This window comes from Saccopteryx leptura, chromosome 9 (assembly GCF_036850995.1).
Source record: "Saccopteryx leptura isolate mSacLep1 chromosome 9, mSacLep1_pri_phased_curated, whole genome shotgun sequence".
NCBI classification, from domain to species: Eukaryota; Metazoa; Chordata; class Mammalia; order Chiroptera; family Emballonuridae; genus Saccopteryx; species Saccopteryx leptura.
This window is the reverse complement of record NC_089511.1, coordinates 724,000-738,718: the sequence shown is the minus strand read 5'-3', so window position 1 is coordinate 738,718 and position 14,719 is coordinate 724,000. Positions and strand designations below refer to the sequence as shown.

At 44.0% G+C, this 14,719-nt stretch overlaps 1 non-coding gene across 1 annotated transcript; it reads left to right on the top strand.

The window, feature by feature from the left end:
• Positions 1–590: 590 nt before the first annotated feature.
• On the top strand, positions 591–666 carry TRNAV-AAC (transfer RNA valine (anticodon AAC)). The gene has a single exon. It is a non-coding gene; the product is annotated as a tRNA-Val (tRNA).
• Positions 667–14,719: the final 14,053 nt, after the last annotated feature.

The window sequence follows — 14,719 nt, the reverse complement described above, 5'->3', positions numbered from 1 at the left end:
ACTATAAGGCCATTGTACTCAAAACAGCCTGGTACTGGCATAAGAACAGGCATATAGGTCAATGGAACAGAACAGAGAACCCAGAAATAAACCCACACCTTTATGGACAACTGATATTTGACAAAGGAGGTAAGAGCATACAATGGAGTAAAGACAGCCTCTTCAACAAATGGTGTTGGGAAAATTGGACAGCTACCTGCAAAAAAAATGAAACTAGACCACCAACTTACACCATTCACAAAAATAAACTCAAAATGGATAAAAGACTTAAATTGTAAGCCGTAAAACCATAAGCATCTTAGAAGAAAACATATGCAGTAAGTTCTCTGACATCTCTCACAGCAATATATTTGCTGATTTATCTCCTCGGGGAAGTGAAATAAAAGACAGGATAAACAAATGGGACTACATCAAACTAAAAAGCTTTTGCACAACTAAAGACAACAAGAACAGAACAAAGAGACAAACTACACAATGGGAGAACATATTTGACAGTACGTCTGATAAGGGGTTAATAACCAAAATTTATAAAGAACTTGTAAAACTCAACACCAGGAAGACAAACAATCCAATCAAAAAATGGGCAAAAGGCCCTGGCCGGTTGGCTCAGCGGTAGAGCGTCGGCCTAACGTGCGGAGGACCCGGGTTCGATTCCCGGCCAGGGCACATAGGAGAAGCGCCCATTTGCTTCTCCACCCCTCCGCCGCGCTTTCCTCTCTGTCTCTCTCTTCCCCTCCCACAGCCAAGGCTCCACTGGAGCAAAGATGGCCCGGGCGCTGGGGATGGCTCTGTGGCCTCTACCTCAGGCGCTAGAGTGGCTCTGGTCGCAATATGGCGACGCCCAGGATGGGCAGAGCATCGCCCCCTGGGGGGCAGAGCGCCGCCCCTGGTGGGCGTGCCGGGTGGATCCCGGTCGGGCGCGTGCGGGAGTCTGTCTGACTGTCTCTCCCTGTTTCCAGCTTCAGAAAAATGAAAAAAAAAAAAAAAAAAAAAAAAAATGGGCAAAAGAAATGAATAGACACTTCTCCAGAGAGGACATACAGATGGCCAATAGGCATATGAAAAAATGCTCAACATGACTAATCATTAAAGAAATGCAAATTAAAACCACAATGAGATATCACCTCACACCAGTCAGAATGGCACTCATCAACAAAACAACACAGAATAAGTGCTGGTGAGGATGTGGGGAAAAGGGAACCCTCCTGCACTGCTGGTGGGAATGCAGACTGGTGCAGCCACTGTGGAAAACAGTATGGACATTCCTCAAAAAATTGAAAATCCCATCTTTTCATATGTTTTATATTTCTAGTTATGTCTTTTTTTTCCCCTATCTGTCCACATCCTTTGCCCATTTGTCTTTTGATGGTGAGTGTGAAATAACAGAAAATATACGTGTTGATCTGAGTCCTCTGTTTCTACTGTAAAACTCCTAAAGCCTTTGTAATTTCCCAATGATAAGAATTAATAGTTGGTTTTTACTCTACTTCCAGACATTGAGTTCCTAAATCCCTTGAAATTTCCTGGGTGATGGAAGTGTCTTTTGTTCTAAGGAGGTGACTCTAGGTGGGCTTCTGGGTGGGGGCTGGTCACTAGAAAGGCCACACCATGGTTAGAAGCTTGGGATTTTCAATGCCACTCCCCATAATCCAGAGAGGGGAAAAGGGTGGGAAAGACCTTATAAGTGATCATGCTTTTGTGATGAAGCTCTATTTCTTATCTACACCATGACCCAGTCATCCCACTTTTAGGAATATACCCCAAGACCACCTTTGAAAAGGAAAGACTGTTTCAAAAGGAAAATGCACCCCCATGTTTATGGCAACATTGTTCACAATAGCGAAGAGTGTCCGTCAGTGGACGAGTGGATTAAAAAGCTTTGGTACATGGAATACTACTATGAAATACTACTCAGCCATAAGAAATGATGACATCGGATCCTTTACAACAACATGGATGGACCCTGATAACATTATACTGAGCGAAATAAGTAAATCAGAAAAAACTAAGAATTATATGATTCCATACATAGGTGGGACATAAAAATGAGACTCAGAGACATGGACAAGAGTGTGGGGGTTACCATGGGGAGAGAGGAGGGGGAGGAGAGGGAGGGAGTGGGGGGAGGGGAGGGGCACAGAGAAAACCAGATAGAAGGTGACAGAAGACAACTGGACTTTGGGTGATGGGAATGCAGCATAATCAAATGTCAAAATAACCTGGAGATGTTTTCTCTGAACATATGTACCCTGATTTATCAATGTCACCCCATTAAAATAAATTTTTTTTTGTATTTTTCTGAAGTTAGAAACGGGGAGAGACAGTCAGACAGACTCCCACATGCGCCCGACCGGGGTCCACCTGGCACACCCACCAGGGGGCGATGCTCTGCCCCTCTGGGGCATCGCTCTGCGGCGACCAGAGCCACTCTAGCGCCGGGGGCAGAGGCCAAGGAGCCATCCCCAGCGCCCGGGCCATCTTTGCTCCAATGGAGCCTTGGCTGCGGGAGGGGAAGAGAGAGACAGAGAGGAAGGAGAGGGGGAGGGGTGGAGAAGCAGATGGGCGCTTCTCCTGTGTGCCCTGGCCGGGAATCGAACCCGGGACTTCTGCACGCCAGGCTGACACTCTACCACTGAGCCAACCGGCCAGGGCCTAAAATAATTTTTTTAAAAAGAAGGACAGCAGAGGAAAGAGTTGTGTAGGGCAAGCTCTGGGGGGAGGGGCAGAGCGCCCATGCCCCCCCGCAGAGACACACGTCCCCCCCCCACCTCCGCGTGCTCCCCAACCAGGAAGCTCTTGGAATTCCAAACCAGTGGCACTTCTATGGTGTAGATAAGAAATAGAGCTTCATCACAAAAGCATGATCGCTTATAAGGTCTTTTCCCACCCTTTTCCCCTCTCTGGATTATGGGGAGTGGCATTGAAAATCCCAAGCTTCTAACCATGGTGTGGCCTTTCTAGTGACCAGCCCCCACCCAGAAGCCCACCTAGAGTCACCTCCTTAGAACAAAAGACACTTTCATCACCCAGGAAATTTCAAGGGATTTAGGAACTCAATGTCTGGAAGTAGAGTAAAAACCAACTATTAATTCTTATCATTGGGAAATTACAAAGGCTTTAGGAGTTTTACAGTAGGAACAGGGGACTCAGATCAACACGTATATTTTCTGTTATTTCACACTCACCATCAAAAGACAAATGGGCAAAGGATGTGGACAGATAGGGGGAAAAAAGACATAACTAGAAATATAAAACATATGAAAAGATGTTCTACTTACTTGTAAAAAGAGAAATACAAATTACAGTAACTCAGGAAATGTCATTATTCACCTACTAGATTGGCCAGAATCTCAAACCTGGATATTGTTACAAGAAAGCAAGTACTTTTGCATGTACCTGATATATGAAATTTGCGCAACTCTACAAAGAACAGTTTGAAGCGTATATGCAAGTTAGAAATGCATGTGTTCTTTGACCTGGCGTTTCTACTTCCAGAAATTTAGTCAACATTTTTGTTCAGGAGAGAACCGATGTATATGCAAGGTGATTCTTTAAATCATTGTTCATAATTGAAGAATATCAGAAACAACCTTCATCTCCATCAAGGGGGGATTGTTTAAGAAAGTTTTATTTATTTACACAATGAAGAAATGCTTCACGTATATTTATGGTAAGATTGCTAAGATGTATTAAGTCAGGGGTCCCCAAACTTTTTACACAGGGGGCCAGTTCACTGTCCCTCAGACCGTTGGAGGGCTGGACTATAAAAAAAAATGATGAACAAATCCCTATGCACACAGCACATATCTTATTTTAAAGTAAAAAAACAAAACGGGAACAAATACAATATGTAAAATAAAGAACAAGTAAATTTAAATCAACAAACTGACCAGTATTTCAATGGGAACTATGGGCCTGCTTTTGGCTAATGAGATGGTCAATGTGCTCCTCTCCCTGACCACCAATGAAAGAGGTGCCCTTCCGGAAGTGCAGCGGGGGCCAGATAAATGGCCTCAGGGGACCGCAGGTGGCCCACGGGCCGTAGTTTGGGGACCTCTGTATTAAGTGAAAAACATAAGATTCATAAAGTGTATAGTGTGCTACCATTTGTGTAAAAAAATAGATAAAAACCTAAAAAAAAAGAACTAAATGAAAATTATAGAACTGAAAAAGTCAATAATAGAAGTAAAAACTTGCTGAATAGGCTCAATAGTAAAGGGAGTTCCTGGAGGATGAAATCAATGGATGTGAGGACAGACCAATCCGAACCACAGGCAGAAAGTGGATTCAAAAACGAACAGAGATTCAGGAACCTGTGGACATAAGCAAAAGATGCAAGAAAAGGAGAAGGAAAGTGGGGTGGGAAAGTCTTCAAAGAAATATAACTGAGCCTGACCAGGCGGTGGTGCAGTGGATAGAGTGTCGGACTGGGATGCGGAGGACCCAGGTTCGAGACCCCAAAGTCGCCAGCTTGAGCGCGGGCTCATCTGGTTTCAGCAAAGCTCACCAGCTTGGACCCAAGGTCGCTGGCTTGAGCAAGGGGTCACTCAGTCTGCTATAGCCCCCCGGTCAAGGCACATATGAGAAATCAATCAATGAACAACTAAGGAACCACTATGAAGAAATTGATGTGTGGCCCTGGCCGGTTGGCTCAGCGGTAGAGCGTCGGTCTGGCGTGCGGGGGACCCGGGTTCGTTTCCCGGCCAGGGCACATGGGAGAAGCGCCCATTTGCTTCTCCACCCCCCCCTCCTTCCTCTCTGTCTCTCTCTTCCCCTCCCGCATCCAAGGCTCCAATGAAGCAAAGATGGCCCGGGTGCTGGGGATGGCTCCTTGGCCTCTGCCCCAGGCGGTAGAGTGGCTCTGGTCGCGGCAGAGCGACGCCCGGGAGGGGCAGAGCGTCGCCCCCTGGTGGGTAGAGCGTCGCCCCTGGTGGGCATGCCGAGTGGATCCCAGTTGGGCGCATGCGGGAGTCTGTCTGACTGTCTCTCCCCATTTCCAGCTTCAGAAAAAATAAAAAAAAGAAAAAAAGAAAAGAAATTGATGTTTCTCACCTCTCTGTCTTTTTATCTGTCTGTCCTTATCTGTCCCTCTCTCTAACTCTCTCTGTCTCTGCCACACACAAAAAATATATATATATAACTGAAAATTTTCCATATTTGGCAAAAGATAAGCAAACTTCAAATAAGACAAGTGCCTCCCATCACACACAAATCCATGCTAAGACACATTATAATTAAATTTCTGAAAACTGAAGACAATGGAAAATCTTAAAAGCAGCAAGAGAAAACAACATATTGCCGAAGGATAACACTAAATTAAGGGACACCAGTTTTCTCATCTAAAACCATAAAGGCCAGAAGTATACTGAGAAGTGGCTAAAAGGAGAGAATTGTCAACTGAGAGTTCTATACTCAGCTAAACTAGCCCCTGGGAATGAAGGCGAAATAAAGCAATTCTTTATGCCAACACTGGGGGGCAGAGTTGGGGACAAGGGGATACTGAGAAACCTTCCCAGAGACACCCAAGTGACAAAATAGATACTTGAACCAGGAAGTTCAGCTTCCAAATCAGCCAGAACATTAATCAGTGTCCTTCTATCTCACAAAATATCTAAGTGTACACCAGTGAACAACACATAGCATTTTTTTTAAGGGAGGTTTGAGGGTTTGATAGCATATCTTTCTTGTCAATTCATACAAATCGACTTCAATTATTTGCCTTTTGATTTAATGGTCTCTTCCTTGTCAATTTGTAAATTTTTACAAATATTTTGGATATTAATCTTTTATCTATTACAAATGTTGCAAATATTTTCTACCAGCCTGCGGTCTTTTCATTTGTTTATGGTGTCTTTTGTTATTAGAAGCCTTTCATTTTATCCATACAGACCTTTATTATCCTTTGTAGGTTATGTACTATTTTTTTTACTACATTTTTAGGTTTTATTATAACATTTAGCTTTTTAATCTACCTGGAATTTACTCTGGTGAATAATGTAATGTTAAAAGTATAATTTTATTTTTTCCAAATAGTATCTATTTTTTTTTACACAATTTATCAAAAAAATCCCTTCTTTCCCTCCGCCACAACCCCCCCCCCGCCCCCACTAAGAAATGCCAATATTTTACAAACCAATGCAGGATCTGTTTCTCAATTCTTACTTCATTATTCTAGTTAAATCTTTAGCACCAACATCATTCTATTTTAACTAACATAGATTTATAATGCCTTGATATTTAGTAAGGCAAGGTCACCTCTTGGTACTTTATATTATCTTGACTCTTCTCACGCATTATCTCTTCCAAATAAATTTTATAATTAGCTTGACAATTAACATAAAAGTTTTGGTGGACATTTAATTTAAAGGAGGTTAATTTGGGGAAATATATCACTTTGCAATATTAAAGCATTCTCGGCCCTGGCCGGTTGGCTCAGTGGTAGAGCGTCGGCCTGGTGTGTAGAAGTCCCGGGTTCGATTCCCGGCCAGGGCACACAGGAGAAGCGCCCATTTGCTTCTCCACCCCTCCCCCTCTCCTTCCTCTCTGTCTCTCTCTTCCCCTCCCGCAGCCGAGGCTCCATTGGAGCAAAAGATGGCCCGGGCGCTGGGGATGGCTCCTTGGCCTCTGCCCCAGGCGCTAGAGTGGCTCTGGTCGCGGCAGAGCGACACCCCAGAGGGGCAGAGCATCACCCCCTGGTGGGCAGAGCGTCGCCCCCTGGTGGGTGTGCTGGGTGGATCCCAGTCGGGCGCATGCGGGAGTCTGTCTGACTGTCTCTCCCGGTTTCTAGCATCAGAAAAATACAAAAAAAAAAAAAAAAAAAAAAAAAAAAAAAAGCATTTTCATCCAAAAACAAGATAAATATTGTTAAGGATACTTTTTTGGCTCATGATTCATTTTTTTAAATCATTTTTTATTTTTCGATTACAGCTGACATACAATATTAGTTTGAGCTCTACAAACCAATGATTAGACATTATATAACTTAGTGATCATGCTGATAAGCCTTATACCCAGCTGCATAGGGCATATAGTAATTAGTAGTCTAATAACTGTGCATGGTATCAGAGGCTCATGATTTGAATGAAAATACTTGATGATTTCACCACTGCTATAATTTTGTGATAGATGTCTTTACCTTGAGATTGGAATTTTTCTTCTGTTTCTCCTGAACAGTCATATTTGGGTGGTGCTGATTTATCATAAAAGAACAATTTTTAAAAAATACATTGACTTCTGTTATGATTTGAATACCAAATATATACTAGGCTTATGGAACTAGTTGAGTATCTTCCCAACTTATAAAAGTTATTTCTTGAACATGGGCTAGATCTAAATAATAAAACCATCTGGGCTTGATGTTCTCTATAAGACTATATCTTTGGCCAGCTTTCTAATCTCTTCAGAAGAAATCAGCATATTTAGATTTTCTACTTCTTGAAAAATGTAGTAAAAAATTTACTTTTTTATAAAATGATGCATTTCATCTACTTTTCCAAAGTTATTGAGATAAAGAAAGTATCTTATAAAATTTAATTCCCTTTGTATCCATAATTATACCCCTTTATCTCATTTGTGAGGCTGTTTATTACACTTTTTTCTTAATCAAATTGGAAGAAGTTTTATAGATTAGTTCTAATGGCTTTGTTCTTATTTATTTTATTAATGTTAGTTTTTGTCTTTATTACCTTCTTCTACTTTGCGCAGATTTGATTATTTTTGTTGTTGTTGTTCTTTTTCTAGTATCCTGAATATTATGCTTGGTCCATTTGATTTCAATTTTCCTCATTTTCTAATGTATGTATTTAAGTCCATAAATTTTCCTCTGATTGCTGCTTTGGCCACATCTCACAGGTTTTAATATTTAATGCTCTATTGCTCATTTCTAAATAGTAATTTCCACATTTTTATCTCCTTACTAGCACAAGACTTTTTATGTGTTTTTATATTTATTAGTTCAGAGATTTATTTCCTGTTTCCTTTGCTGCTATTTTCTCATTTGGTCAGAGAAAGAAGCCTAGATGATCTTTACTTTTTAGAATTTGCTGAGATGCCTTAGTTGCCTAGTATATTATCATTTGTGTGGGCAGTTTATGTACGTTTTGAAAGAATGTGTGTAAGTTGGTTTGTACCAGTTTGTTCATTATGTCATTATTTTTATATGTTATTATTTTTGTCTACTTGAGTCATTTCTTTAAAAAGTGTGGAATTTCCCTGCTGCTACTGACATTTGTTAGTTTATTTTTGTTTTTCTACTTGTTTCTGTTTTATATTTTCCAAAGCTACATTTTTAAGGGCACAAGATACACAATTGTTACAACATCTTGGATTTTTTAATAATGTTAATTCTTCTATGTAACCTTTAATGTGTCCCCTCACACTTAAAATAGCACCTACATCACTTAAAATTTCTGGACTATTTCTCACTATTGATTTAATGTATTATTTTGGAGCCAGTATCACACTTTGGTCCATTGTAGCTTTATAAGTTAATTTGTCATGAGACAGATAAGTTATTGTTTGCTCTAGTATATTCATTCATTCATATTAACTTTGACTTACCAGTATTTTGTAAAATTCCCCCCCAAAATTTAAATTTTTTTCTAAAGTAAAATTATTTATAAATCAATTTGGGAATATGTCTATGCACTTTACTGTTTTTACATGAGCCTCAGGAAATTTTTTATGTCTTTTATATATGTCTGGCCCACTTCTTAATTTTTTCTACATGTTTTATATTTTGTATCATCTATTTAAATAGAATATTTTCTTTGCCTTTTATCCCACTTCTTAGTATATATCCAAAAGAATTGAAATCTAGATCTTAAAAATATATGTGCACCCCTATGTTCATTACAGCATTATTCACAATGGCCAAGATATGGAAACAGCTCATATGTCCATCAAAAGAGAATTTTTCAGCCTTTAAAAAGAAGGAAATCCAGCCATTGATGACAACATGGATGAACCTAGAGGACATTATGCTAAGTGAACATGTCAGTCACAAGAGGACAAACACTACATAATTCTACGTACATGAGATATGTAAAATCCTCAGAATCATAGAATCATACAATCCAATGGGGTGGCCAGGGACTGTGGGGAGGTAATAATGGGGACTTGCTGTTCAATGGGTATACAGTTTCAGTTATACAAGATGAGTTAGTTCTAGAGACTTGTTGTACCACACTGTGCCTGTGGTTAACAATACTGTATTCCGTACTTTAAAATATATTTAAAGGATAGATCTCATATTAAGTGTTCTTACTATCAAACACACACACACACACACACAGAAATTTTTGGAGGTGATAGACATGTTAAGTATCATGACTGATGGCGATGATATCACAGCATATACATATGTCCCATCTCATCAATATCTATATATTAAATGCATGTAATTTTTTGTATATCAGTTATATGTCACTGACTGAAGTAGAGGTGGATACATAGTGTTCATATACCTCACTGACTGAAGTAGAGGTGGATACATAGTGTTCATATACCTCACTGACTGAAGTAGAGGTGGATACATAGTGTTCATATACCTCACTGACTGAAGTAGAGGTGGATACATAGTGTTCATTTTTTATGACTTTTACATTTATGTTTGCATGTGAGGTTGACCTGTAGTTTTTACTTATTGTTTTTGTTGGGTTTGGTAAAAGATTATGCTTCCTTTATAAGGTGAACTGAAAATCTTTTGTCTATAATTAGCATAATCATCATCTTTCTCTTAGGAGATTGAAGTGGATTTCCTATACAACCGTTTAACATTTTTTTACTTTCTTCCTTTGTTACTCAACTATTCTACACTTAAAATTCATAATATAAATTTTCCTAGAAAATTACCCATTCCAAAAAAACTTCTGTGTTAATATATACTATATTTTCTACCTTTTTAATTTTTGGAATACATGAATATTTATCCCTTTTATTTGTAACATTGTTACATGTGTTCTCATGCTGTTTTATTTGAATAACTTCTCAAATGTCTCTATTCAGTTCCTACTTTTAGATTTGGCAATCTACTATCTGCTTCTAATTCACTGTGTTTTGTCTTTATCAATATCTTTCTAGGTTTATTTTATTGATATCTTTCTAATTTACTATGAATCAAATGCTTTATTCATTTGTTTTTATCCTCTGTTAATAATGTTGGTGTTTAGAGCTATGTATTTTCCTCTGAGTACAGCTTTGACCAATTAATCCTTAAATATAGCTTTAATTTTCTCTTTGATCTAAGCATTTTCAGAGAGACTGTAATAATTTTTTTAATTGCTAATGAAGATTTTTAATTACCCTTTTTTGTTCATTTTGTAAGATATGGTATCTGGATACATTTTAATTATTGGAATATATTCATTCTACCCTTTTTTTTTTTTTACAGAGACAGAGAGAGAGAGTCAGAGAGAGGGATAGATAGGGACAGACAGGAATGGAGAGAGATGAGAAGCATCAATCATTAGTTTTTCATTGCGACACCTTAGTTGTTCATTGATTGCTTTCTCATATGTGCCTTGACTGTGGGGCTACAGCAGACCGAGTAACCCCTTGCTCAAGCCAACAACCTTGGGTCCAAGCTGGTGAGCTTTTGCTCAAACCAGATGAGCCCGCACTCAAGCTGGCGACCTCAGGGTCTGAAACCTGGGTCCTCCGCATCTCAGTATGACGCTCTATCCACTGCGCCACCGCCTGGTCAGGCTCATCCTACCCTTATAGCCAATATATACTATGTATTTCGTGAATGTTTCATGGGCTGCAATATAATCTCTCATTTTAAGAAACATCTCAATTTAAAAAAACACATTTATTATTCAGAATCATCTAAATCTTTAGAAACTTTGCCTAGAAGATCTGCCAAGTACCGAAAGAGATGTCTTAAAATTTTTAGTACCACTGTGACTCTCCCCATTTCTTCTTATACACCCCTCTGTCTGCTCACCATACGTCACTGTAATGTCACCTGGCACATGGTTCAGCCTGCTGGGTGGTAAGCCCAGTGAAGACAGAAATCACATCTGGCTCATATGACCCTGAATTACCTGCCCTCGGCTGAATTGTGTGTGTGTGTGTGTGTGTGTGTTTTTAAATAAATGTAAGAATATTTTGGTTTTGTCCTTTTTGTTTTGTTTTGTTTTTTTTTGTGTTTCATTTTCTGCCCTGTACTTCATCTATGAAATCTATTTGCCCTGTGATTATATTCAACAAAGACTCTGTTTAGAAATCAATTAGTAAATGGTTTCAAAAGTATTATTTAACTCCTGCAATTTTGTAATTTTTAAAGTTGGGAAGGAAATAGAATCATCAGTTCTCCTATTTAACATGTGGTCGTCGACACAGTTCCACTCTCCTCAGACCCCGTGGGGAGGGGTTTGCTCCAAATCCCCCTTAGACACTTATTAAATAAACTGGGGTTTCACATTTGGGCCACTATTAATTTTTGCATAATAGGACTTCCCTTCAAAAGTTAATTTTTAACATTTGAATCTTGTTTTTCAACTAACGTCTCAATTGTTTAGAGCAGCACTTCCTAAAGCATAAATCATGCCTCGAGGTTTGTCCCGCCTCCAGGCAAAGAGCTGGCCTTTTTCCTCGGACAACCCACAGTCCAGGGCTGTGGGCCAGGCAGTACTGGGGGGAAATGGAACCCCCAGAGAGCCAGCTCTCCTGAGGTGAGGTGGGGACAGCAGCACAAGGCAGCGCCCTGGGGAAGGTGGTGCGGGAGCTGAGAGCCCGTGTGCTCATGCACCAGCACCCCTGCACAGCAGCCGCTGGAGCGGTCACCATACCCTTCCCTCTCCAGCCAGGCTGGGCAGAATAAACCCCCTGCTGGGGAGGTCTCACCTAACCCCCACCTGAGGACTGCACCCCACACATACATACCCACCCCCCGGCCTTCTTGGGGGAAAAGAAGGCGCCTAAGAGGCCACGCTGGGACTTACTGTCATTGACACTTTGCATCAGTTGCATTTGGGTGGACCTTCCCACTCACGGTGACCGTGCCCCCTGCAGAAGAGCCACCAGGAGGGTCCTCCAGACCCGCGCACGACACGGCAGGGTGTCGGGGACAGAGGTGCGGTCACAGCAGTGCGGAGTTGACCGCTTTGTTAAAATTGTGGTCGTTCACGTAAGACTCAGCCAGGTCACGTATTAATACTTATCCCTGACACTCTTGACCATCAGCTGAAGCCCACAAGTGAAGCAACATGACACCTCCTGTCCCATTCATCTCACTGCTTATGGCCCCTCTGCGGTCAGCAGGCCGGAGCCGCAGGGACACTTCCCTGTGAGCGCATAGTACCGTGGCTGACCAGACAGAGGCTGCGGGCGGGCTGGCTCCCCCAGAGAGATGTGGGGGGAGCAAAGACCACTTCTCCACGAGTCCCTCTGTGGCTTCCCAGTGCCCACCCTCTGGGAGGGACTCCAATGGGTAGTGCCGGGTCCCTGTCACCTCCTCTGATGTTCAAGTATATGAGCCACTTGTCCTCAAACCTAAGGCCGCCTGGGTCTGCTGGCCCACTCAGCTCTGCCCTACCTTGCTGACTGACCTCTGCTGTTGACCCAGCTGATGGGGGAGGGGGTGAGTCTCCATCTCAGGGTGCAGGGCTCCAGGAAGGCCCCTGGCTACCCACTGACCCCAGAACCCACCCCGAGCCACTGAGCTCTGAGGGGGACAAAGCACAGCAAGACACCAGGAGCACCCAGCGCGCCCTGCTCAGGCAGCAGCTTGCCACAAACCCAGAAAGGAGCACCCCCGAGGTGAGCGCCTGTGTCTTATTAGCCACGGGGCTGCGGCAGCGACGGCCACTGCGTGGGGCCGCGTGGGTGGGGGCGCGGTCCCTGCGGGGGGCGGAGACAGCGGAGGACAAGGGGTGCGGACCGAGGGGCTCTGGGAGAACGCTGAAGGGGAGCTCTCCTGTTGGCAGATAAATTCCACACACAATTATTCATCCCTGCCTCCTGACATGGAGATTAATGAGTTTGATAACCCAGGCTTCTGAGGAGGCGGCGCCACTGTTTTGTGCGACACCGACGCCCGCAAGCGGGCTGGGGGTGGGGGAGGGGCGAGTCGATGCGTGGCCGTGGCAGTGGATGTCACGGCCTTTGTGACGGGAGCCTGTGTCAGAAACACGAGAGGCACGCTCCTCCCCGCCACTCCTGCGGGCCAGGTGGGTGCTGGAGGGGACAGTGGGGTTCAGACTGCGGGCTCTGCTCCCGCGCTGGACCTTCCATCCTGGGCGGGGCACCCAGGGGAAGGGGTTCTGGGGAAGACGGGGAGACCTGAAGGCCTTACCTAGGGTGGGCTCCCTGCTGAACACAGCCCTGCTGGTCCCCGTGGGGGCCGGGACACCCTCACCCAGAGCGAGACCCCCCAGCGGAGACCTCCCCGTGGGGGCCGGGACACCCTCACCCAGAGCGAGACCCCCCAGCGGAGACCTCCCCGTGGGGGCCGGGACACCCTCACCCAGAGCGAGACCCCCCAGCGGAGACCTCCCCGTGGGGGCCGGGACACCCTCACCCAGAGCGAGACCCCCCAGCGGAGACCTCCCCGTGGGGGCCGGGACACCCTCACCTGGAGCGAGACCCCCCAGCGGAGACCACAGCGGAGACCCCCCAGGAGACACGGCACAGCCTCTCCCGCATGGTGCTGAGGCCCGGAGGGCGGGGCTGGACTCTAGAGTCCATCCGAGCAACGTGTCTCGAGGAATGGGGTCCACTCTGCCCGTTTTCCCTCGTGAGTCAGTGTTTACACCGTGCCTGTGCCACCCCAGCCCAGGGGGGGAATTTGGAGGTGAAATGCTGAAACTGTCCCCTTGGCGTCCTCATTAGCCATTTACAAAGTGTTCCCAAATCCCAGCGCGTCCCTTTTCTAAACATAATGCGTGCTTTTCCCAACGACCTCAAACAGTATGGAAGAAACAAAGCAACCCAGGTGAGCGTTTCTCCCCCGTGGGGACCAGCGCGGCGGAGGTTGGCCTGCGTCCCTCGGGCCTGTGCTGACCGGGGCCAGCGAGGCTGTGAGGCCAGAGTGGGCACCAGGCAGGGACAGAGGGGGCTGCCCTGCCACCACTGTCCCGGTTCCCTGGGAGACCGAGCAGACCCCAGACACCTGGGAGCAGACCCCAAGCACAGGGCAGCAGATTCAACATCTGTGAGCTCCTGGATGCTGAGGGAGGGACCTGGGGCGGGGGCACCTTCTCTTATCCGAGGAATAGGGTGGGAATAGGAGTGAATAGAGCAGAAACTCACAGAAACCCAGCGAGGTCTTTGATTGGCGACACTGACCGGGTTAGGCGTGGAGAGCCCGCAGACTGCGGCGTCATGCTCATGCTGCGTCTGAGGGAACAGCCGCCCGCCACGCACACGGGGTGGAGTCTCTGTCCCTGTTCACGCAGCTGCAGGACAAGCTCGCTGTCCTCATGCATGGTCTCAGGGGAGCACAGCCAGGTTCAGCAACCAGGATTTAGGATACCTGGTGACACCTGAATATCAGGTAAATGACAGTAAGTTTTTAGTATAAACACATCCCAAATATGCATGAAACGTGCTTTTTTAAAAAATGGACCATATGCTAAATAGTAAAATAATATACTAAAAATAATAATTTTCATGTTAGTATGCCCCATGTAGATTTGAGACATAGTTATGCTAAAAAGATTAGTCGTCTAAAATCCAAATTTCACTGGACATTCTGCATTTTTCTCCTGGTTCTTTT